Source organism: Oncorhynchus nerka, linkage group LG3 (genome assembly GCF_034236695.1).
Source record: "Oncorhynchus nerka isolate Pitt River linkage group LG3, Oner_Uvic_2.0, whole genome shotgun sequence".
NCBI classification, from domain to species: domain Eukaryota; kingdom Metazoa; phylum Chordata; class Actinopteri; order Salmoniformes; family Salmonidae; genus Oncorhynchus; species Oncorhynchus nerka.
The window spans coordinates 81446830-81472616 of record NC_088398.1 but is presented as its reverse complement, the minus strand read 5'-3'; the positions used below and the strand labels follow the sequence as shown (position 1 = coordinate 81472616).

The 25787-nt window shown below is 43.3% G+C and overlaps 1 pseudogene; it reads left to right on the top strand.

The window, feature by feature from the left end:
- Positions 1-1835: 1835 nt before the first annotated feature.
- On the top strand, positions 1836-25130 carry LOC115116775 (hemopexin-like; annotated as a pseudogene).
- The last annotated feature ends 657 nt before the right edge of the window (positions 25131-25787 follow it).

Below are 25787 nucleotides of genomic sequence, written 5' to 3'. Positions count from 1 at the left end.
TTCTACATTGATGAAATTTGATCATAAAGTTACTGGTCTCCTCCACCATGTCAAACACTTAGATGTGTTAAATAAAAGGACAAAGTGTCATCACCTTAAATGAAAAGTCCACCCCAAAACAAAATATATTTTGGTATTTGTTTCATTAGTCCATCGTTGATATAGTCCCATAATGTTTTGCTTGTCAGCAATCAAGTTTTCAAGATATGTAACTAACGATACATCAGAAAGGCATCAGGACGAAAAGCTTCAACTTCCTTGGCGTCAACTGACAATCTGAAACTCACACAGAGATTGTGGTGAAGAAGGTGTTACAACGCCTTTTCAACCTCCAGGAGGCTGAAGAAATTTGGCTTGTCACCTAAAATCTTCACTAACTTTTACAGATGCACCATTGAGAGCATCCTGTCGGGCTGTATCATCGCCTGGCACGGCAACTGCACTGCCCGCAACTGCAAGGCTTTCCAGAGGGTGGTGCGGTCTGCACAACGCATCACCAGGGGCACACTGCCTGCCCTCCAGGACACCTACAGCACCCGATGTCACAGGAAGGCCAAAAAGATCATCAAGGACAAAAACCACCCGAGCCATTGTCTGTTCAACCCGCTATCATATAGAAGGCGAGGTCAGTACAGGTGCATCAAAGCTGGGACCGAGAGACTTTCTATCTTAAGGCCATCAGACTGTTAAATAGCCATCACTAGCTGGCCTCCACCCAGTATCCTGCCATGAACTTAGTCACTGTCACTAAAGCCTTAGTCTAAAATTGATTTAAAACATAAATAAAAAATTCACCAATCTACACACAATACCCCATAATGACAAAGCAAAAACAGGTTTTATTACAATTTTTCACATTTATAAAATATGAAATATCATATTTACGTACAGTAAGCATTCAGACCTTTTACTCAGTACTTTGTTGATGCACATTTGGGACTGATTACAGCCTTGAGTCTTCGTGGGTATGACGCTACGCTACGTGGGTATGACGCTACGCTACGTGGGTATGACGCTACGCTTCGTGGGTATGACGCTACGTGGGTATGACGCTACGCTACGTGGGTATGACGCTACGCTACGTGGGTATGACGCTACGCTACGTGGGTATGACGCTACGTGGGTATGACGCTACGCTACGTGGGTATGACGCTACGTGGGTATGACGCTACGCTACGTGGGTATGACGCTACGTGGGTATGACGCTACGCTTCGTGGGTATGACGCTACGCTACGTGGGTATGACGCTACGCTACGTGGGTATGACGCTACGCTTCGACGCTACGCTACGTGGGTATGACGCCACGCTACGCTACGTGGGTATGACGCTACGCTACGTGGGTATGACGCTACGCTACGTGGACGCCACGCCACGCTACGCTACGCCACGGGTATGACGCTACGCTACGTGGGTATGACGCTATGCTACGTGGGTATGACGCTACGCTTCGTGGGTATGACGCTACGCTACGTGGGTATGACGCTACGCTACGTGGGTATGACGCTACGCTTCGTGGGTATGACGCTACGCTACGTGGGTATGACACTACGCTACGTGGGTATGACGCTACGCTACGTGGGTATGACGCTACGCTTCGTGGGTATGACGCTACGCTACGTGGTTATGACGCTACGTGGGTATGAAGCTACGCTACGTGGGTATGACACTACGTGGGTATGACACTACGCTACGTGGGTATGACGCTATGCTACGTGGGTATGACACTACGTGGGTATGACGCTACGCTACGTGGGTATGACGTTACGCTTCGTGGGTATGACGCTACGCTTCGTGGGTATGACGCTACGCTACGTGGGTATGACGCTACGTGGGTATGACGTTACGCTTCGTGGGTATGACGCTACCATTCGTGGGTATGACGCTACGCTACGTGGGTATGACGTTACGCATCGTGGGTATGACGCTACGCTACGTGGGTATGACGCTACGCTACGTGGGTATGACGCTACGCTACGTTACGCTTGACACACCTGTATTGGGGAGTCTTCCATTCCTCTCAAGCTCTGTCAGGTTGGATGAGGAGCATTGCTGCACAGCTACAGTTGAAGTCGGAAGTTTACATACAGCTTAGCCAAATACGTTTAAACTCAGTTTTTCACAATTCCTGAACCTTAATCCCAGTAAAAATGCCCTGTTAGGATCACCACTTTATTTTAAGGATGTGAAATGTCAGAATAATAGTAGAAAGAATTATTTATTTTAGATTTAATTTCTTTCATCACATTCCCAGGGGGTCAGAAGTTTACATACACTCAATTGGTATTTAGCATTGCCTTTAAATTGTTTAACTTGGGTCAAATGTTTCGGGTAGCCTTCCACAAGCTTCCCACAATAAGTTGGGTGAATTTTGGCCTATTCCCCCTGACAGAGCTGGTGTAACTTTGTCAGGATGTAGGCCTCCTTGCTCGCACACGCTTTTTCAGTTCTGCCCACAAATTTTCTATAGAATTGAGGTCAGAGCTTTGTGATGGCCACTCCAATACCTTGACTTTGTTGTCCTTAAAGCCATTTTGCCACAACTTTGGAAGTATGCTTGGGATCATTGTCTATTTGGAAGACCTATTTGCGACCAAGCTTAAACTTCCTGACTGATGTCTTGAGATGTTGTTTCAATATATCCACATAATTTTCCTCCTTCATGATGCCATCTATTTTGTGAAGTGCACCAGTCCCACCTGCAGCAAAGCACCCCCACAACATGATGCTGCCACCCCCGTGCTTCACGGTTGGGATGTTCTTCGCCTTGCAAGCCTCCCCCTTTTTCCTCCAAACATAACGATGGTCTCATTATGGCCAAACAGTTCAATTTTAATTTCATCAGACCAGAGGACATTTCTCCAAAAAGTATGATCTTTGGCCCCATATGCAGTTGCAAACCGTAGTCTGGATTTTATATGGCAGTTTTGGAGTAGTGGCTTCTTCCTTTGCTGAGCGGCCGTTTATGTTGTGTCGATATAGGACTTGTTTTACTGTGGATATAGATACTTTTGTAAATGTTTCCTCCAGCATCTTCACAAGGTTTGTGAAGGTTTGCTGTTTTTCTGGGATTGATTTGCACTTTTCGCACCAAATGACGTTCATCTCCAGGAGACAGAACGCTTCTCCTTCCTGAGTGGTTGTCACGGCTTTCTTCCTGGGAATGAGAGGCAAAACGCAGCGTGGTTATAGTTCATGGTTCTATAATAAGAGACACTTAACACTACAAAACAATAAACATGAAAAAACAAAACAGTCCGAACTGGTGCAGAAAACACAAAGACAGGAAACAATCACCCACAAAATACCCAAAGAATATGGCTGCCTAAATATGGCTCCCAATCAGAGACAACGATAAACACCTGCCTCTGATTGAGAACCAATCCAGGCAACCATAGACTTACCTAGACACCTAAAAGAACGCAACCCCATAAAACTACAAAAAACCCTAGACATGACAAAACACATAAATCACCCATGTCACACCCTGCCCTAACCAAAATAATAAAGAAAACAAAGGTAACTAAGGCCAGGGTGTGACAGTACCCCCCCCCAAAGGTGCAGACTCCCGACCGCACACCTAAACCCATAGGGGAGGGTCTGCGTGGGCGTCTGTCCACGGTGGCGGCTCTGGCTCCACTCCACCATAGTCTTAGTCCCTTTTTGTAGCATCCAGTCGATAACTGTGAGTCCACATGGGTTGATTTTAGTGCGCCCACTGTAACTGAGTTGCAGTGGGAGTGACTTTTCGCATGAGCTGAGAACTTCTCAATAGTCTTATTCCAACTATTAAAGCCTGTGTTGACAAATACAGGGTCTGATATTGTGCCAAAGGGTGAAATCTTCAGAAACAAATTGGTGCATAAAACTCCCTATAAAAAGATCCGCTGTAATGCAGCCAGGGGAAATCTTGAAACCACATCTCTTGAAATTACAAAGTCAGCTCGTGTCTGGATAACAATAAACTTGGGAAGTGATTGATTTGGCTTTGTGCTGGTGCTAACGTCCATAGCTTGTATCTGTTTCGGTATAGCACTTGGGCTACAGTCAGCAGAGATGAAGAGTTGAACCGATAGTGCTTTTTAACTCAATTTCTCACTTGATGACGTTCGTCCTCTCCCTACCTCAACATGGGTTCATTCTGTGTCTCTCTCTCTCTCTCTCTCTCTCTCTCTCTCTCTCTCTCTCTCTCTCTCTCTCTCTCTCTCTCTCGACCAAATGCCATTATCATATGACCAAATGCCATTATATGTATGTATGTACAGTGGGGAGAACAAGTATTTGATACACTGCCGATTTTGCAGGTTTTCCTACTTACAAAGCATGTAGAGGTCTGTAATTTTTATCATAGGTACACTTCAACTGTGAGAGACGGAATCTAAAACAAAAATCCAGAAAATCACATTGATTGATTTTTAAGTAATTAATTAGCATTTTATTGCATGACATAAGTATTTGATCACCTACCAACCAGTAAGAATTCCGGCTCTGACAGACCTGTTAGTTTTTCTTTAAGAAGCCCTCCTGTTCTCCACTCATTACCTGTATTAACTGCACCCGTTTGAACTCGTTACCTGTATAAAAGACACCTGTCCACACACTCAATCAGTCTGAAGAAGCTGACTTGGTAGCTTTCAGCAAGAACGTGCATTATTTAATTCCCCTTGTATATTTTTTATCACGTTCATATTTCCCCATATATCTAGTAATTCATTTATCCTACATGCATATACTGTTCTTTTCCACTTTTGCCAGTATCACAAGTATTTACTGTACACGAGGCTAATTATATGTTGAGGAAATGTTTGATCGAGTTGCATCCCATAGGGAGGTGCACAGTTGGCCCAACGTCGTCCGGGTTTGGCCCCGGGGTGGGCCATCGTTAACTACTTTCCGTAGTTAAATAAAGGTTACATTGTGACGCATTTCAGTTTCATATTTACAGTGCATTTCTGTTTCATATTTACAGTGCATTTCAGTTTCATATTTACAGTACATTTCAGTTTCATATTTACAGTGCATTTCAGTTTCATATTTACAGTGCATTTCAGTTTCATATTTACAGGGCATTTCAGTTTCTATATTTACAGTGCATTTCAGTTTCTAATTTACAGTGCATTTCAGTTTCTATATTTACAGTGCATTTCAGTTTCATATTTACAGTACATTTCAGTTTCATATTTACAATGCATTTCAGTTTCATATTTACAGGGCATTTCAGTTTCTAATTTACAGTGCATTTCAGTTTCTATATTTACAGTGCATTTCAGTTTCATATTTACAGTACATTTCAGTTTCATATTTACAGTGCATTTCTGTTTCATATTTACAGTGCATTTCAGTTTCATATTTACAGTACATTTCAGTTTCATATTTACAGTGCATTTCAGTTTCATATTTACAGTGCATTTCAGTTTCATATTTACAGGGCATTTCAGTTTCTATATTTACAGTGCATTTCAGTTTCTAATTTACAGTGCATTTCAGTTTCTATATTTACAGTGCATTTCAGTTTCATATTTACAGTACATTTCAGTTTCATATTTACAATGCATTTCAGTTTCATATTTACAGGGCATTTCAGTTTCTAATTTACAGTGCATTTCAGTTTCTATATTTACAGTGCATTTCAGTTTCATATTTACAGTACATTTCAGTTTCATATTTACAGTGCATTTCAGTTTCTATATTTACAGTGCATTTCAGTTTCATATTTACAGTAAATGTCAGTTTCATATTTACAGTGCATTCGGAAAGTATTCAGGCCCCTTTACTCTTTTCACATTTTGTTACGTTACAACATTATTCTGAAATGGACAAGAAAAACATTATCCTCAGCAATTTACACCCCCCCTCCCCCATAATGATGAAGTGAAAACAGATTTTTAGAAATGTTAGCAAATTTATTTAAAAACAAACAGAAATTTGTTATTTACATAAGTTAACAGACGCTTTGCTATGAAACTCGAAATTGAGCTCAGGTGAATCCTGTTTCCATGGATCATCCATGAGATGTTTCAACAAATTGATTGGAGTACACCTGTGGTAAATTCACTTGATTGGACATGATTTGGAAAGGTACACGCCTGTCTATATAATGTCCCACAGTTGACAGTGCAAGTCAGAGCAAAAACCAAGCCATGAGGTCCAAGGAAGTGTCCTTAGAGCTCCGAGACAGGATTGTGTCGAGGCACAGATCTGGGGAACCTTACCAAAAAAAACATTTCTGTAGCATTGAAGGTCTCCAAGAACACAGTGGCCTCCATCATTCTTAAATGGAATACGTTACACTGTATCCACACCCAGTGTTGTTTCTAATGCTTGTAAGACTCTGCCCCATATGACTTCAGATTGTGTCATGTTGTTTCTGTCTCTTTTTCAATATTAAATTCAAGCATTTGATTTCTCCATTTCTTTTAACATTTCCAGTATTTAACTATTTAGCTTCTTCAATTTAAGTGACAAATAATATTGTCAAACCCATTCGGTATCTCATTATCAATCTGCCTGTGCCTGTGCCATTAAACCCCTACAACTCATCCAGAACGCCGCAGCCCGTCTGGTGTTCAACCTTCCCAAGTTCTCTCACGTCACCCCGCTCCTCCGCTCTCTCCACTGGCTTCCAGTTGAAGCTCGCATCCGCTACAAGACCATGGTGCTTGCCTACGGAGCTGTGAGGGGAACGGCACCTCAGTACCTCCAGGCTCTGATCAGGCCCTACACCCAAACAAGGGCACTGCGTTCATCCACCTCTGGCCTGCTCGCCTCCCTACCACTGAGGAAGTACAGTTCCCGCTCAGCCCAGTCAAAACTGTTCGCTGCTCTGGCCCCCAATGGTGGAACAAACTCCCTCACGACGCCAGGACAGCGGAGTCAATCACCACCTTCCGGAGACACCTGAAACCCCACCTCTTTAAGGAATACCTAGGATAGGATAAAGTAATCCTTCTCCCCCCTTAAAAGACCTAGATGCACTATTGTAAAGTGGCTGTTCCACTGGATGTCATAAGGTGAAAGCACCAATTTGTAAGTCGCTCTGGATAAGAGCGTCTGCTAAATGACTTAAATGTAAATGTAAATGTAAATGTATTTATAAAGCCCTTCTTACATCAGCCGATGTCACAAAGTGCTGTACAGAAACCCATCCTAAAACCCCAAACAGCAAGCAATGCAGATGTAGAAGCACAGTGGCTAGGAAAAACTCCCTGGAAAGGCCAGAACCTAGGAAGGCTCTGAGGGGTGGCCAGTCCTCTTCTGCCCCCCCCCCCACCACTAGAGGGATATCTTCAACCACCAACCTATTACCCTGAGACAAGGCCGAGTATAGCCCACGAAGATCTCCCCCACGGCACGAACCCGGACAGGAAGATCACGTCAGTGACTCAACCCACTCAAGTGCACCCCTCCTAGGGACGGCATGGAAGAGCACCAGCAAGCCAGTGACTCAGCCCCCCCGTAACAGGGTCAGAGGCAGAGAATCCCAGTGGAGAAAGAGGAGAACCGGCCAGGCAGAGACAGGAAGGACGGTTCGTCGCTCCAGTGCCTTTCACCCCCATATGCCTTGAAATATGCAGATCGACGGATTACAAGTAAACCTACATTGTAAAACTTCTGACAACCAACTTTATAGCACTTTCAGAAGGCATGGATCATTAACTCATTGTCAACATGACTCTGCCGTTGTGCTGTAGAATTTGTGAATGTTGTGTCTTGTTTAATACATCTAGGTTGACGGTGAGTTTATACTTGGATAAAAGTGTACGTTTTTTGTTAACTGTAATTTAGTTGGTTATGTTCCAACATTCCCTCCATCTTGTGCTGATATCAGTTATTTTTAAAATCTTGGTTCCAATAGTTGATATATTTTTCTTAGAGGTTGTCAGTTGGATCTCTGAAAGGTTTTCTATATCTTACCTGTCATATGAGTGTATTTTTCTGACCCAGATAGGATTCCCTCAATATTTCTCTGCTGTCCAAAAGCTTTCAGGTTGGATTTTCGTGATATACAACTTTTAGGTTGCAGGAAGTTTTCATACCCCTTGATTTATTGCACATTTTGTTGTTGCCTAAATTTCAAAATGGATTATATGTTTTCTCACCCATCTACACATAATAACCCATTGTGACAAAGTGTAAACATGATTTTAGAAATGTTTGCAAATGTTTTTGAAAATGAAATACAGAATTATCTAATTTACATAAATTTGTAGAAGCAGCTCTGACAGCTGTGGGGTTTTCTGGGTAAGTCTCTTAAGAGCTTTTCACACCTGGATTGTACAATATTTGCACATTAATCTTTTCAAAGATGTTTCAGGCTCTGTCACGTTGATTGTTCATCATTGCTAGACAGCCTTTTTCAAGTCTTTCCATAGATGCTCAAGCAGATTGAAGTCGAAACTGTAACTAGGTCACTCAGGAAAATTCTATGTTGTCTTGGAAAGCAACTCCAGTGTATATTTGGCCTTGTGTTTTAGGTCATTGTCCTGCTGAAAGGTGAATTTGTCTCCCAGTGTCTGTGGGAAAGCAGACTGAACCAGGTTTTCCCCTAGGATTATGTCTGTGCTTAGCTCTATTCCATTTCATTTTATCCCCAAACAAACGTCCTTGCCGATGACAAGCATACCCATAACATGATGCAGCAACGACCATGCTTGAAAACATGAAGAGCGGTACTCAGTGATGTGTTGGATTTGCCCCAAACATAAGGCTTTGTATTCAGGACAAGGTTAATTTCTTTTCAATTGTTTTAGTGTATTGTTGCCAACAGGATGCATGTTTTGGAATATTTTAACTTCTTTTCACTCTGTCAATTAGGTTAGTATTGTGGAGTAACTACAACGTTGTTGATTCATCCTCAGTGTTCTCCTATCACAGCCATCTGTAACTGTTTTAAAGTCACCATTGGCCTCACGGTGAAAATCCCTGAGCGGTTTCCTTTCTCTCCGGAAACTGAGTTAGGAAGGATGTCTGTATCTTTGTAGTGACTGGGTGTATTGATACAACCTCCAAGGTGTAATTAATAACTTCACCATGCTTAAAGGGATATTCTGTGTCAGCTTTATTTATGTTTTACCCATCTACCAATAGGTGCCCTTGGTTGCAAGGCATTGGAAAACCTCCCTGATTGGTTGACTCTGTGTTTATAAATACACTGAGGGACTTTACAGATAATTGTATGTTCAACACTATTATTGCACACAGAGTGAGTCCATGCAAGTTATTATGGGACATGTTAAGCACATTTGACTCCTGAACATATTTAGGCTTGTCATAACAAATGGGTTGAATACTTAGAGACAATGTCATAAGGTGAATGCACCAATTTGTAAGTCGCTCTGGATAAGAGCGTCTGCTAAATGACTTAAATGTAAATGTATTTCATCTTTTCATATATTTTTTTTTACCAATTTGAAAAATTTGAAAAACATAATTCCACTTTGACATTATGTGATATAGTGTATAGGCCAATGACACATAATCTCAATGTCACCCATTTTAAATTCTGGCTGTAACAACAACCCACTGAGGAAAAGGTCAAAGGGGTGTGAATACCTTCTGAAGGCACTGTGTTTGAAAACATCTACATTCTTCAGTCTAAAATAAAAAAGATTTGAAAAATTCTGTCATGGAAATAATAGTATTTCCTATTACAACGTCATTAACGGTTTGTCTTGCTTTAAGTTTTCCATGTAGGCCTAATTCTAATTCTAGAAAGGCCATCCAAGGATAGTTAGATAGGGTTGTGTTTTTAGGGAGTGATATTGGTTATTGTAGAAAACATTTCATTTTTCTTCCATTTTTTGTTCTAAACTATGAAGTTGTTGATTTTGTTCGCTTTTTTTTTCCCTTTTGAAAAAACGAACACGTGAAAAGATTTTGTGAAATAAAATAATTCTGGGGATTGAGAATGCGAGTGTAACAGAGGTTCTGAAAAGACCACGACTGACCTTATGAAAGAAAGTTGCTCTGCTTTGAACCTAAGCTCCAGGTCATGTAAATATGAAGGAGATAAGGACCATGTACTGCATGTCATTAATTATTAAAGTTTCGAATGGTCATCGCCACACTGTACAGTTGGGCCCATGCAAGAGCAGAGTTGAAGGCATGAACTTAGAGGTGGAAAAGGGTAACTGTTTGCTATTTGAAGAATCTCAAATCTAAAATATATTTTCATTTGTTTTTTTTTGGTTACTACATGTGTTACTTTGTCATTTTTGATGTCTTCACTATTATTCTACAAATGTAGAAAATTGTAAAAATAAAGAAAAACCATTGAATGAGTAGGTGTTGTAAAACATTTGACAGGTATTGTATATAATACCGTTCAGGTAATCAGTGTGTCCAGACTCTTATGAATTTGAAATTTGACGATTGATAATTCTCTCTTCTTCTCGGCGGAGGAACTGTTTTGCTGTTGACGAGTTCATCATCAACGCATCGTGCCGACAACATCAAAACAGCCTTTCCAGACTCTGAAGTCAGGAGGACTTTGAGTTTGGTATCAGGAACGATCAAGCACGTCAACATAAAAAGGGTTAGGGTTAGCCCTTTAACAATGTCTCGAGGACAGACTTCGTAAATATTGAACTTCTGACAAAATTATGCAAGATTTTAGCATCTCCGGTCCAGCTGCAGCCCAGGCAACTGTACACTGTGCTCTCTCCAGAACCTTCTCCTGGACCCAGACGACTGCTCTCTTTCTCTCTTTCACACTCTCTCTCTCTTTCACACTCTCTCTCTCTCTCTCTCTCTCTCTCTCTCTCTCTCTCTCTCTCTCTCTCTCTCTCTCTCTCTCACACACACTCTCTCTCTCTCTCTAGCTCCCTCTCTCTCTATCTAGCTCTCTCTCTCTCTCTTAATCGACATCCACGTCTTCGGTGCCAGGGAGCAGTTGTTGTTGGGGGGGGGGGGGTTTAACCGCCTTGCTCATGTGCTGAATAGCAGATTGATTTGATTTCGAAGGCAACCCTGCCATTAACTACCTGTCATTTTCAATGCGTTTCTATCTATGTTATGACATGGTTTAAAGGCTATGCAAGTGCAATGTAAGAACAATGCAGTGAAAGAACAATCAAACACAGACTACTGAGCAATGGTCACTAATATCCAGAGAGAAAACACCACTGACAGCATATTTCACTGGTTGTATTTAGTCAGAGTAAGATCAATCGGGATAGATTTCACTGGGTCTTGTGGATTTGGCCGTGTAGGCTTGGTTATCAGCTGGGTGAAATTTAGCTCAGCACAAAATATCTTTCAATACAATTCAGACTAAGATAGTCCTTTTGTTAATAGTTCAAAGTTATCATTCTTAGATAACAAGTCAAACAGTTTGTCAGGAGAACATGGGGGAAAGCCGAGTGAGCAGGGCGATTTAAATTCCCACTGACGTTAGCTGGATATGAATTAATTAATTAATACCAAAGCCAACATAGATTTTCAAACTGGCTCCAGGTTATCTACAATTCCATGCTAGGTAAAGCTCCGCCTTATCTCAGTTCAACACCCACCCGTAGCACGCGCTCCAGCAGGTGTATTGCAACCCGGTTGCACTTCCGGGTTGGAGCGAGCGGTCGCATCTGCACTCGGTCCGCAGGTAGTATTACATTTCATTACATTTCATTATAGTACAACGGTTTGATTTGTCTAATCTTATCAATTTCTTCTTAGCTAGCTACACAGCCGTCTTTGTTTCATAGATAATTGCGTAATTATCGTATTTCGTCGTCCTAACGCAGTCTACACTGCCCTGCAGCTAGCCAGCTAGCTAACGTCCACCGTTAGCTAGTCCACCGTCTACCGATTAGCAGCACAACTATTACACTCAACTGAACGACTTGATTAGTGTAGTGTTAGCTAGCTACATAGTTGTCTTTGCTGTCTTCGTACCCAAGATAATTGTGTAGTTTAGAGTGTGTAGTTTTATGTCGTCCTTAACATAGGAGACTCTGCTAGCTAGCCAACAGCTAGCCAACGTCTACCGAACAGAACTTCTGCACTCAACAATCCGGTCGCATTTCGCTTTGCTCCACAGGTAGTATCACATTTTTCATTTCATTTCATTACAGTACAACGGCTTGATTTGTTTGATCGTAGCTAGCTACATAGCTAGCTACACAGCCGTCTTTTGTATCAAAGATAATTGTGTAGTCTAGAGCGACTTCCTAGGTTAGTTAGCCAGCTATTGTCGTTCTTTAACGCAACGTAACGTAATCAACACTGCTAGCTAGCCAGCTAGCCCCGAATAGCAGCACAGTAGAAACTATTACACTCAACGGAACGACTTGATTAGTGTAGTGTCAACAACGCAGCCAATGCCAACTAGCCTACTTAGTCAACAACGCAGCCTCTGCCAGCTAGCCTACTTCAGCAGTACTGTATCATTTTAATCATTTTAGTCAATAAGATTCTTGCTACGTAAGCTTAACTCTCTGAACACTCGTGACGTGTAGTCCACTTGTCATTCCAATCTCCTTTGCATTAGCGTAGCCTCTTGTGTAGCCTGTCAACTATGTGTCTGTCTATCCCTGTTCTCTCCTCTCTGCACAGACCATACAAACGCTCCACACTTGGCCGCCCACCCTAATCTGGTGGTCCCAGCGCGCACGACCCACGTGGAGTTCCAGGTCTCCGTAGCCTCTGGAACTGCCGATCTGCGGCCAACAAGGCAGAGTTCATCTCCGCCTATGTCTCCCTCCAGTCCCTCGACTTCTTGGCACTGACGGAAACATGGATCACCACAGACAACACTGCTACTCCTACTGCTCTCTCTTCGTCTGCCCACGTGTTCTCGCACACCCCGAGAGCTTCTGGTCAGCGGGGTGGTGGCACCGGGATCCTCATCTCTCCCAAGTGGTCATTCTCTCTTTCTCCCCTTACCCATCTGTCTATCGCCTCCTTTGAATTCCATGCTGTCACAGTTACCAGCCCTTTCAAGCTTAACATCCTTATCATTTATCGCCCTCCAGGTTCCCTCGGAGAGTTCATCAATGAGCTTGATGCCTTGATAAGCTCCTTTCCTGAGGACGGCTCACCTCTCACAGTTCTGGGCGACTTTAACCTCCCCACGCCTACCTTTGACTCATTCCTCTCTGCCTCCTTCTTTCCACTCCTCTCCTCTTTTGACCTCACCCTCTCACCTTCCCCCCTACTCACAAGGCAGGAAATACGCTCGACCTCATCTTTACTAGATGCTGTTCTTCCACTAACCTCGTTGCAACTCCCCTCCAAGTCTCCGACCACTACCTTGTATCCTTTTCCCTCTCGCTCTCATCCAACACTTCCCACACTGCCCCTACTGGATGGTATCGCGCCTGTCCCAACCTTCGCTCTCTCTCCCCCGCTACTCTCTCCTCTTCCATCCTATCATCTCTTCCCTCTGCTCAAACCTTCTCCAACCTATCTCCTGATTCTGCCTCCTCAACCCTCCTCTCCTCCCTTTCTGCATCCTTTGACTCTCTATGTCCCCTATCCTCCAGGCCGGCTTCCTCCCTCCCGCTCCGTGGCTCGACGACTCATTGCGAGCTCACAGAACAGGGCTCCGGGCAGCCGAGAATGGAGGAAAACTCGCCTCCCTGCGGACCTGACATCCTTTCACTCCCTCCTCTCTACATTTTCCTCTTCTCTCTGCTGCTAAAGCCACTTTCTACCACTCTAAATTCCAAGCATCTGCCTCTAACCCTAGGAAGCTCTTGCAACCTTCTCCTCCCTCCTGAATCCTCCTCCCCCTCCCCCTCCTCCCCTCTCTGCAGATGACTTCGTCAACCATTTTGAAAAGAAGGTCGACGACATCCGATCCTCGTTTGCTAAGTCAAACGACACCGCTGGTTCTGCTCACACTGCCCTACCCTGTGCTCTGACCTCTTTCTCCCCTCTCTCCAGATGAAATCTCGCGTCTTGTGACGGCCGGCCGCCCTACAACCTGCCCGCTTGACCCTATCCCCTCCTCTCTTCTCCAGACCATTTCAGACCTCCTCCCTTACCTCACCTCGCTCATCAACTCATCCCTGACCGCTGGCTACGTCCCTTCCGTCTTCAAGAGAGCGAGAGTTGCACCCTTCTGAAAAAACCTACACTCGATCCCTCCGATGTCAACAACTACAGACCAGTATCCCTTCTTTCTTTTCTCTCCAAAACTCTTGAACGTGCCGTCCTTGGCCAGCTCTCCCGCTATCTCTCCCAGAATGACCTTCTTGATCCAAATCAGTCAGGTTTCAAGACTAGTCATTCAACTGAGACTGCTCTTCTCTGTATCATGGAGGCGCAGCACTGCTAAAGCTAACTCTCTCTCCTCTGCTCTCATCCTTCTAGACCTATCGACTGCCTTCGTACTGTGAACCATCAGATCCTCCTCTCCACCCTCTCCGAGTTGGGCATCTCAACGCGGCCCACGCTTGGTTGCGTCCTACCTGACAGGTCGCTCCTACCAGGTGGCGTGGCGAGAATCCGTCACACCACGTGCTCACCACTGGTGTCCCCAGGGCTCTGTTCTAGGCCCTCTCCTATTCTCGCATACACCAAGTCACTTGGCTCTGTCATAACCTCACATGGTCTCTCCTATCATTGCTATGCAGACACACACAATTAATCTTCTCCTTTCCCCTTCTGATGACCAGGTGGCAATCACAAATCTCTGCATGTCTGGCAGACATATCCGTGTGGATGACGGATCACCACCTCAAGCTGAACCTCGGCAAGACGGAACTGCTCTTCCTCCCGGGAAGGACTGCCCGTTCCATGATCTCGCCATCACGGTTGACAACTCCATTGTGTCCTCCTCCCAGAGCGCTAAGAACCTTGGCGTGATCCTGGACAACACCCTGTCGTTCTCAACAGAACATCAATGCGTGGCCCGTTCCTGTAGGTTCATGCTCTACAACATCCGCAGAGTACAACCCTGCCTCACACAGGAAGCATGGCGCAGGTCCTAATCCAGGCACTTGTCATCTCCCGTCTGATTACTGCAACATGTTGGCTGGGCTCCCTGCCTGTGCCATTAAACCCCTACAACTCATCCAGAACGCCGCAGCCCGTCTGGTGTTCAACCTTCCCAAGTTCTCTCACGAACACCCCGCTCCTCCGCTCCCTCCACTGGCTTCCAGTTGAAGCTCGCATCAAAATGCTACAAGACCATGGTGCTTGCCTACGGAGCTGTGAGGGGAACGGCACCTCAGTACCTCCAGGCTCTGATCAGGCCCTACACCCAAACAAGGGCACTGGTATCCACCTCTGGCCTGCATCGCCTCCCTACCACTGAGGAAGTACAGTTCCCGCAAGCCCAGTCAAAACTGTTCGCTGCTCTGGCCCCCAATGGTGGAACAAACTCCTCACGACGCCAGGACAGCGGAGTCAATCACCACCTTCCGGAGACACCTGAAACCCCACCTCTTTAAGGAATACCTAGGATAGGATAAAGTAATCCCTCTCACCCCCTCCCCTGAAAAGATTTAGATGCACTACTGTTCCACTGGAGGTCATAAGGTGAATGCACAAATTTGTAAGTCGCTCTGGATAAGAGCGTCTGCTAAATGACTTAAATGTAAATGTAAATGTGTTCTCACTGATCATCCCTAAAGCCAACACCTAATTTGGCCGCCTTTCCTTCCAGTTCTCTGCTGCCTGTGACTGGAACGAATTGCAAAAATCGTTGAAGTTGGAGACTTTTATCTCCCTCACCAACTTCAAACATCTGCTACCTGAGCAGCTAACTGATCGCTGCAGCTGTACATAGTCCATCTGTAAATAGCCCACCCAATCTACCTACCTCATCCCCATACTGTTTTTATTTATTTACTTTTCTGCTCTTTTGCACACCAGTATCTCTACCTGTACATGACCATCTGATCATTTATCACTCCAGTGTTAATCTGCTAAATTGTAATTATTCGCCTACCTCCTCATGCCTTTTGCACACAATGTATATAGACTCTTTTTTTCCTATTTTTTTTTTCTACTGTGTTATTGACTTGTTAATTGTTTACTCCATGTGTAACTCTGTGTTATTGTCTGTTCACACTGCTTTGCTTTATCTTGGCCAGGTCGCAGTTGTAAATGAGAACTTGTTCTCAACTAGCTTACCTGGTTAAATAAAGGTGAAATAAATAAAAAATAAATAAAAATAGATTTTCAAACTGCTTAGGGACAGAGGTGAATTACAGAAACATTTAAATTAACTATTATTGGATAAAACATTGAATTTGGTCTTTACTACTATAGCCCATAGAAACGCATTGATTAACACATTCATAAATGGCAAAAGAAAAAGACAGTCAAAAAATAAATCAGAAGTAATAAGGTTTTGAAGTGTCTGTCCTTATATTGTAGTTTTTTTTGACACATATTTAACCCCTTATTTTTGTTGGCACAAAACGACCTCCATACTTCCAGACCCGTCACACTTGTGGGGGTTGTAGAGAGTCTTGTAGAGAGTCTTGTAGAGAGTCTAGTAGAGTCTTGTAGAGAGTCTTGTAGAGAGTCTAGTAGAGAGTCTTGTAGAGAGTCTTGTAGAGAGTCTAGTAGAGAGTCTTGTAGAGAGTCTAGTAGAGAGTCTTGTAGAGAGTCTTGTAGAGAGTCTAGTAGAGAGTCTTGTAGAGAGTCTTATAGAGAGTTTTGTAGAGAGTCTTGTTCATGAGACTCTCCTTTCCATAGAGTGGTGAGAATCACTTCTAGGCCAAACACTTCCGGACGCTTTTGTGAGAAGAACAATTTTTTTTCTTTTTAGGATGTCTCATGGTCTGACAAACATTGCTGTAGCTCAGGCCACCTTCCACAGCAGACGCAGAAGGCCGACATTGGCGGATTTGATGGATTGATATCTCTATCTTAACCCCTAAGGTTGACGTCCCCACGCCCACGGAAATCTAATTAGCATGATACAAAAATCACCATTTAAAAACCTGTCAGTTTAAGCTAGAGATATCTGTTTTTGGGGATTGGATGCGTCTCAATCCGCCTGTGTCGGCCTGTGTCGGCCTATGTCTTACTCACGTCGAGCCCAAACCTGAAGGATCTGGAGAAGGTCTGCATGGAGGAGTGGGCCAAAACCCTGCTGCAGTGTGTGCAAACCTGGTCAAGAACTACAGGAAACGGATATCTGTAATTGCAAACAAAGGTTTCTGTACCAAATATTAAGTTCTGCTTTTCTGATGTATCAAATACTTATGTCATGGAATAAAATGCTAATGAATTACTTAAAAATCATACAATGTGATTTTCTGGATTTTTGTTTTAGATTCTGTCTCTCACAGTTGAAGTGTACCTATGATAAAAATTACAGACCTCTACATGCTTTGTAAGTAGGAAAACCTGCAAAATCGGCAGTGTTTCAAATACTTGTTCTCCCCACTGTATGTATATATGTATGTTAGTTAAAACATAAAAGGCGCCACTACGGCCATATTGCACCTTCCACCTCCACACAGCAGAGGCAAATAACGGGGGGGTGACAACAACATGGTAGCAGTACAACATGACAACAACATGGTAGCAACACAACATGACAACAACATGGTAGCAACACAACATGACAACAACATGGTAGCAGTACAACATAACAACAACATGGTAGCAGCACAACATGACAACAGAACAACATGGTAGAAACACAACATGACAACAACATGGTAGCAACACAACATGACAACAACATGGTAGCAGCACAACATGACAACAACATGGTATGGTAGCAGCACAGCATGGCAACAACATGGTAACACAACATGACAACAACATGGTAGCAGCACAACATGACAACAACATGGTAGCAGTACAACATGACAACAACATGGTAGCAACACAACATGACAACAACATGGTAGCAACACAACATGACAACAACATGGTAGCAACACAACATGACAACAACATGGTAGCAGTACAACATGACAACAACATGGTAGCAGCACAACATGACCACAACATGGTAGCAGCACAACATGACAACAACATGGTAGCAGTACAACATGACAACAGAACAACATGGTAGCAGCACAACATGACAACAACATGGTAGCAGCACAACATGACAACAACATGGTAGCAGCACAACATGACCACAACATGGTAGCAGCACAACATGACAACAACATGGTAGCAGAACAAAATGGCAACAGAACAACATGGTAGCAGCACAACATGACCACAACATGGTAGCAGCACAACATGACAACAACATGGTAGCAGCACAACATGACCACAACATGGTAGCAGCACAACATGACAACAACATGGTAGCAGCACAACATGACCACAACATGGTAGCAGCACAACATGACAACAACATGGTAGCAGAACAAAATGGCAACAGAACAACATGGTAGCAGCACAACATGACCACAACATGGTAGCAGTACAACATGACCACAACATGGTAGCAGCACAACATGACAACAACATGGTAGCAGCACAACATGACAACAACATGGTAGCAGCACAACATGACCACAACATGGTAGCAGCACAACATGACAACAACATGGTAGCAGAACAAAATGGCAACAGAACAACATGGTAGCAGTACAACATGACAACAGAACAACATGGTAGCAGCACAACATGGCAACAGAACAACATGGTAGCAGCACAACATGACAACAACATGGCAACAGAACAACATGGTAGCAGCACAACATGACAACAACATGGTAGCAGTACAAAACATTATTGCCATGTAGTTGTATCAATATTTGTGCATAAAGGTGTTTCCGCCACCATTTCTCGCATAATTAATTTTAAAAGATCCCACCGTGTCAAATGAACAAACGATCTGAAACTTTATTTCAACTTTACTTTATTTTTATATACGTTATGCCTTTACTTGCATAAAAACTGTGGATGGAAACGAGGTTGGTGACTTTATTGTAATATCCCTAACATGTATGTATTGTGTGTCTATGTACTGAATTTTTACAAGCTTCCCAATAAAAATCAGACAATCATCAGCCACAGTATGGATGCGTCATAATTCGACTATTGTCTATTATTGATCAGTATTATTATTGATCAGTATTATTATTGATCAGTATGATTATTATTGATCAGTATTATTGTCGATTATTATTATTATTGATCAGTATTATTATTGATCAGTATTATTATTATTGATCAGTATTATTATTATTGATCAGTATTATTGTCGATTATTATTATTATTGATCAGTATTATTATTATTGATCAGTATTATTATTGATCAGTATTATTATTGATCAGTATTATTATTATTGATCAGTATTATTGTCGATTATTATTATTATTGATCAGTATTATTATTGATCAGTATTATTATTATTGATCAGTATTATTATTATTGATCAGTATTATTGTTGAATTATTATTATTGATCAGTATTATTATTATTGATCAGTATTATTATTGATCAGTATTATTATTGATCAGTATTATTATTATTGATCAGTATTATTGTCGATTATTATTATTATTGATCAGTATTATTATTATTGATCAGTATTATTATTGATCAGTATTATTATTGATCAGTATTATTATTATTGATCAGTATTATTATTGATCAGTATTATTATTGATCAGTATTATTATTGATCAGTATTATTATTATTGATCAGTATGATTATTATTGATCAGTATGATTATTATTGATCAATATTATTATTGATCAGTATTATTATTGATCAATATTATTATTGATCAGTATTATTGCTACTATTGTCACGGATCCCTCACAAACTTTCATTACACAGTCGTGGGTGAACAGGGAGTACAGGAGAGGGCTCAGAACGCACCCATGGGGGCCCCGTGTTGAGGATCAAATCGGGGAGGAGATGTTGTTGCCTACCCTCACCACCTGGGGCGGCCCGTCAGGAAGTCCAGTACCCAATTGCACAGGGCGGGGTCGGGACCCAGGGTCTCGAGCTTGATGACGTTCCCATTGGAGGGTACTATGGTGTTGAATGCCGAGCTGTTGTCGATGAACAGCATTCTCACATAGGTATTCCTCTTGTCCAGGTGGGTTAGGGGTGCAGTGTGGTTGAGATTGCATCGTCTGTGGACCTATTTGGGCGGTAAGCAAATTGGTTGGGTCTAGGGTGTCAGGTAGGGTGGAGGTGATATGGTCCTTGACTAGTCTCTCAAAGCACTTCATGATGACGGAAGTGAGTGCTACGGGGCGGTAGTCGTTTAGCTCAGTTACCTTAGCTTTCTTGGGAACAGGAACAATGGTGGCCCTCTTGAAGCATGTGGGAACAGCAGACTGGTATAGGGATTGATTGAATATGTCCGTAAACACACCGAAGCTGGTCAATGCATGCTCTGAGGACGCCTTGGGATGCCGTCTGGGCCTGCAGCCTTGCATTGGGTTAACACGTTTAAATGTCTTACTCACCTCGGCTGCAGTGAAGGAGAGACCGATGTTTTCGTTGCAGGCCGTGTCAGTGGCACTGTATTGTCCTCAAAGCGGGCAAAAAGTTATTTAGTCTGCCTGGGAGCAAGACATCCTGGTCCGTGACTGGGCTGGGTTTCTTCTTGTAGTCCGTGATTGACTGTAGACCCTGCCACATGCCTTTGTGTCTGAGCCGTTGAATTGAGATTCTACTTTGTCTCTGTACTGACGCTTTGCTTGTTTAATAGCCTTGTGGAGGGAATAGCTGCACTGTTTGTATTCGGTCATGTTGCCAGACACCTTGCCCTGATTAAAAACAGTGGTTGCGTCTCAGTTTCACGTGGTCTCTGATGCTGCCATCAATCCACGGTTTCTGGTTAGGGAATGTTTTTATCGTCTAGGAACACATCTTCAACGCACGTTCTAATGAACTCCACACCGAATCAGCGTATTCCTCAATATTTTTATCTGACAATACTAAACATGTCCCAGTCCACGTGATGGAAGCAGTCTTGGAGTGTGGAGTCAGCTTGGTCTGACCAGCGTTGTACAGACCTCAGCGTGGGAGCCTCTTGTTTAAGTTTCTGCCTGTAGGCAGGGATCAACAAAATGGAGTCGTTTGTCAGCTTTTCCGAAAGGGGGCGAGGCAGGGCCTTATATGCGTACAAACGAAGTTAGAGTAACAATGATCCAAGGTTTTACCACCCCTGGTTGCGTAATCGATATGCTGATAAAATTTAGGGAGTCTTGTTTTCAGATTAGCTTTGTTAAAATCCCCAGCTACAATGAATGCAGCCTCCGGATAAATGGTTTCCAGTTTGCAAAGAGTTAAATAAAGTTTGTTCAGAGCCATCGATGTGTCTGCTTGGGGGATATATACGGCTGTGATTATAATCGAAGAGAATTCTCTTGGAAGATAATGCGGTCCACATTTGATTGTGAGGAATTCTAAATCAGGTGAACAGAAGGATTTGAGTTCCTGTATGTTTCCTTCATCACACCATGTCCCTGTAATGAGGCATTCGCCTCTCTCCACTCTTCTTACCAGAAAGATGTTCGTTTCAATCGGCGCGATGCGTGGAGAAACCCGTTGGCTGCACCGCATCGGATAGCGTCTTCCCAGTAAGCCATGTTTCCGTGAAGCAGAGAACGTTGCAGTCTCTGATGTCCCTCTGGAATGCTACCCTTGCTCGGATTTCATCAACCTTGTTGTCAAGAGACTGGATATTGGCAAGAAGAATGCTGGGGAGTGGTGCGCGATGTGCCCTTGTCCGGAGTCTGACCAGAAGACCTCGTTTCCCTCTTTTTCGGAGTCATTTCTTGGGTCGCTGCATCGATCCATTCCGTTGTCCTGTTTGTAAGGCAGAACACAGGATCCGAGTCGCCTCCTGAAAACATATTCTTGGTCGTACTGATGGTGAGTTGACGCTGATCTTATATTCAGTAGTTCTTCTCCACTCTATGTAATGAAAACTAAGATGACCTGGGGTACTAATGTAAGACAACAAGGTAAAACAAAAACTGCATAGTTTCCTCTCGGTATAAACAATATGCATCTCTCCTCTCTCCACTCTAGGAAGATTGGTGTGTCTAAACATTTGGTGTGTCGTGGTAGTGATCTCTGATTGGTGGTCATCATTTGGTGTGTCATCGTCCTGGTCTCTGATTGGTGGTACTAAACATTTGGTGTGCTCCACCCTGGTCTCTGATTGGTGTGTCTCATTTGGTGTGTCGTCGTAGTGGTCTGTGATTGGTGTGTCATCGTAGTGGTCTCTGACTGGTGTTCATCATTTGGTGTGTCATCGTAGTGGTCTCTGATTGGACAACAAGGTGGTCATCATTTGGTGTGTCATCCACCCTGGCCTCCTGATTGGTGGTCATCGTTTGATGTGTCATCGTAGTGGTCTCAATTGGTGTGTCATCCTCTCCTGCATCTCCTCTCTGATTGGACAACAAGGTCATCAATTGGTGTGTCGTCGTCCTGCAGTGGTCTCTGATTGGTGGTCATCATTTGGTGTGTCATCCTGGTCTGTGATTGGTGTGTCATCTAGTGGTCTCAATTGGTGTTCATCATTTCCTGTGTCATCGTAGTGGTCTCCACTGATTGGTGGTCATCATTTGGTGTGTCATCGTAGTGGCCTCTGATTGGTGGTCATCGTTTGGTGTGTCATCGTAGTGGTCTGTGATTGGTGTGTCATCGTAGTGGTCTCTGATTGGTGGTCATCATTTGGTGTGTCATCGTAGTGGTCTCTGATTGGTGTGTCATCGTAGTGGTCTCTGATTGGTGGACATCGTTTGGTGTGTCATCGTAGTGGTCTCTGATTGGTGGTCAGATCGCACCTTTTGCACCTGAATTAAAAACAGAAAGATGTAATAATGTAATTTGTTTTGTCAAACATCCTTTCTGAATTTAAAAGTAATCCAAGAAGTAATCATCTAGTTTTTTCAAAAGTATCTGTGTAATATTTGCTGGCAACGTAACCGATTACATTTACAGTTTATTTTTTGTTTGTAATCAGATAACATCTCTCCGGAAAGAAGAAGAAGGGTGGGGTTGTCACCCTCCTGACCATGGAGAGCCTTTGGTTCTCCATGATGTTTAGGGCAGAGCGTGAAACAATAGGGGGTGTTCTAGTCATTTTGTTTCTATGTTTTGGGATTGAGTTGATCAATACTTAAGGGTTCCCTGTTCCCACTTATCTTCCCTGTTCCCACTTAAGGGTTCCCTGTTCTCACCTGCTTTGTGGGATACTGTTTTGAGTGAGTGCATGTAGCCTCTCACCTGCACCTCAGTACTGCACGGTCGTTGGTTTTTCTAAAATAAAGAACTCCAATCATGCTGCGCCTTGGTCCGTCTCTACACACGACCGTGACATGGGGTGTATGTGTCATAATTAACGACTCATGGTGTGATTGTGATAACAAACAGGAATTCAAGTCCTTTTGTTCAACCAACCTAAAATACATTCACAAACATTTTGCTACATCCGCTATAACTTCTCTGAACACGTCTATGGACAAATACAATTTGATTTGATTTGACATGTAACAAGGATTACATCCAGTTCCTCCCCAAACCTGGACATTGGTCCTGTCCAGAAACACCCTCTATACCCAGATATTAAAAAGACTGGATTGGTCTAAACAAAATTGTAGTAGCTCCACCCTCCTCTCCTGCATCTCCTCCTCTCTCCACTCTAGGACAACAAGGTACTAAACAATATGGTAGTAGCTCCACCCTCCTCTCCTGCATCTCCTCCTCTCTCCACTCTAGGACAACAAGGTACTAAACAATATGGTAGTAGCTCCACCCTCCTCTCCTGCATCTCCTCCTCTCTCCACTCTAAGACAACAAGGTACTAAACAATATGGTAGTAGCTCCACCCTCCTCTCCTGCATCTCCTCCTCTCTCCACTCTAGGACAACAAGGTACTAAACAATATGGTAGTAGCTCCACCCTCCTCTCCTGCATCTCCTCCTCTCTCCACTCTAGGACAACAAGGTACTAAACAATATGGTAGTAGCTCCACCCTCCTCTCCTGCATCTCCTCCTCTCTCCACTCTAGGACAACAAGGTACTAAACAATATGGTAGTAGCTCCACCCTCCTCTCCTGCATCTCCTCCTCTCTCCACTCTAGGACAACAAGGTACTAAACAATATGGTAGTAGCTCCACCCTCCTCTCCTGCATCTCCTCCTCTCTCCACTCTAGGACAACAAGGTACTAAACAATATGGTAGTAGCTCCACCCTCCTCTCCTGCATCTCCTCCTCTCTCCACTCTAGGACTCTAGGACAACAAGGTACTAAACAATATGGTAGTAGCTCCACCCTCCTCTCCTGCATCTCCTCCTCTCTCCACTCTAGGACAACAAGGTACTAAACAATATGGTAGTAGCTCCACCCTCCTCTCCTGCATCTCCTCCTCTCTCCACTCTAGGACAACAAGGTACTAAACAATATGGTAGTAGCTCCACCCTCCTCTCCTGCATCTCCTCCTCTCTCCACTCTAAGACAACAAGGTACTAAACAATATGGTAGTAGCGCAACCTTGCCCTCTGATAGGTCATAAAGATTCCTCTCCTCTCTCCACTCTAGGACAACAAGGTGTTCAGCTACCACCAGCTTAGCCATGTCCTGGTGGAGGGCTTCCCCAAGGACATCTCTGAGGTGTTCCCTGGTTTCCCTGACCACCTGGATGCTGCTGTGGTGTGTCCCAAGGGAGATTGTCGCTGAGACTCTGTCATATTCTTCAAGGGTAAGCTAATAAATGTCCCATATCTCTATCAAATCAGTAATCAATCTCTTATAAATCAACAATGCGCAAATGTAGCATTTTCAATTAAAAACTTTTAAATACCTGTCCTCTGTAGCTCAGTAGGTAAGGCACTTGTAATGTCAGCATAGGGAATTTTGATTTCTGGGACCACTCATAAGTAAAACATTTATGCACACATGACTGTAAACGACTTTGGATAAAACCGTGTATATATATAATGCTATTATATATTATTGATACCTGAATTGACTCCAACCCTGCTTCCTCCCCAGGGCATGACGTGCTCCACTTTGACACCTACACTAAGAAGGTAAAGGCTAGCCAGTGGACCCACCTCCCCAACTTCACCTCGGCCCTTCGCTGGTCGGATCACTACTACTGTTTCCATGGACACCAGTTCACCAAGTTCCACCCTTGGTCCGGAAGTGTGACGGGGAAGTACCCCAAAAGACTTCTTCATGAAGTGCCCCAACTTCAGTGAGTCCAGGGGGGGCAGCTGAACAGAGATTTTAAACACAGCTGACATCTTAAAGTTGACCAGACATTTTGTACGGTTGTTATTAAAGACTCAGCAAGAAAATAAATAGCAGTAGATCTCTTCAACAACTAAGATCGTTGAAGCACGAATCTAAACTAAGGAACGTTAAGTTAGTCACACAAGATATCGCTGGAGATGTTTGGCTGTGGACACCGTGGGGTGAACATTAGTCAGTCACACAAGATATCGCTGGAGATGTTTGGCTGTGGACACCATGGGGCGAACGCTAGTCAAATCAAATCAAATCAAATTGTATTTGTCACATACACATGGTTAGCAGATGTTAATGCGAGTGTAGCGAAATGCTTGTGCTTCTAGTTCCGACAATGCAGTAATAACCAACAAGTAATCTAACTAACAATTCCAAAACTACTGTCTTATACACAGTGTAAGGGGATAAAGAATATGTACAGAAATATATATGAATGAGTGATGGTACAGAGCAGCATAGGCAAGATACAGTAGATGATATAGAGTACAGTATATACGTATACATATGAGATGAATAATGTAGCGTATGTAAACATTATATTAGGTAGCATTGTTTAAAGTGGCTAGTGATATATTTTACATCATTTCCCATCAATTCCCATTACTGACTACGCACGCCCCAAATCCT